Source organism: Cetorhinus maximus, chromosome 13, assembly GCF_964194155.1.
Source record: "Cetorhinus maximus chromosome 13, sCetMax3.hap1.1, whole genome shotgun sequence".
NCBI classification, from domain to species: Eukaryota; Metazoa; Chordata; class Chondrichthyes; order Lamniformes; family Cetorhinidae; genus Cetorhinus; species Cetorhinus maximus.
Window position 1 is genome coordinate 26,699,269 of NC_135891.1, and position 1,270 is coordinate 26,700,538.

Here is a 1,270-nt window from a genome sequence, read left to right on the forward strand (position 1 = left end):
TGCCAGCATTTTCTGTTCTTATTTTAGATTTCCAGCATGCACAGTATTTTGCTCTTATATTATGATCTTTATTGGATAAATGTTCATACACCATTATGCTGTTAACTAAATTTGGCTCATTACTCTTTACTAAATCTAATATGGCCTGCCCTCTTGTTGGTTTTAGGATATATTGTTGCAGGAAACTATCCTGATACACACCAGAAATACCCAACCTTTCTGAGATGTGCTAATCTGCTTGTCCCGATATATATGAGAAATAAAATTCCCTTTTAAAAGTACTCTGCCGTTGGTACATGCTTGCCTCATTTCTGCATTCATACAATCTGCCGCTTTATAGCTGTTACCAGGGGACCCATACACAACTCACACTTCAATATTAAATTCTTTCCTATTGCTTAACTTTTCCTATAAAGTGTCCATTGCTTGCTTATCTCTTGCTATATTCTCCCATATTATTGACTTAATTTCAACTTTAATTACGAAAGTTACTTCTCTCCCTTTACCATCTTCCCTATCTTTCCTTAGAACTTATAACCTGGTATATTTGTTTCCTAGTCCTGTAGTCATTTTGCAGTAATGGTTACTATGTCATAAGTTATGCAAGTTGAATTTGCACCTGCAACTAATGTGCAAGGTTATGGGGATAAGGCAGGGGAGTGGGACTAGGTAGAATGCTATGCTCTTTCAGAGAGCCAGTGCAGACTTGATGGGCCAAATAGCCTCCTCTGCATTATAAAGATTCTGTGATTCTTTTTGTTCCTTATACTCCATAAATTTGTATAAAAAATGCTTATTTGAGCCACACACGCTAACCTGTCCTACTATTAAAATAATTTACGCACATGTTTCTTATTCCTCTCACCTGGTTTAGCTATTTTACATCTTTTAGTGTTTTCCCTTTACCTGTAGTGCCTAAAGCACACTTTCTAATTGTTACTCTACTGTCTTCCCTTTCATTTGTTCTCCAACTATCATTCATACTATATTGCTTCAGAATACAATATTTACCACTACCAATTAAATGAAGAAGAAAATTGGTTGTGATTTCAAACTTATGAGCCCATTTTGTGCTACAGGTATAGGTGAATTTCAACCCCGTGATGTAGAGATGCACTGTTGATGAGAAGTGAGTCACAATGATCCTGGCTCAGCCAGATTTCCATGCCTTGCAAGAAGCCACCACATTTGCATCCTGAGAGGGGCAGGCAGTTCCCAAGCCAGCTACTATTATGACTGCAGGTCTGGCAGCATCGGCGGAGAAGAAATC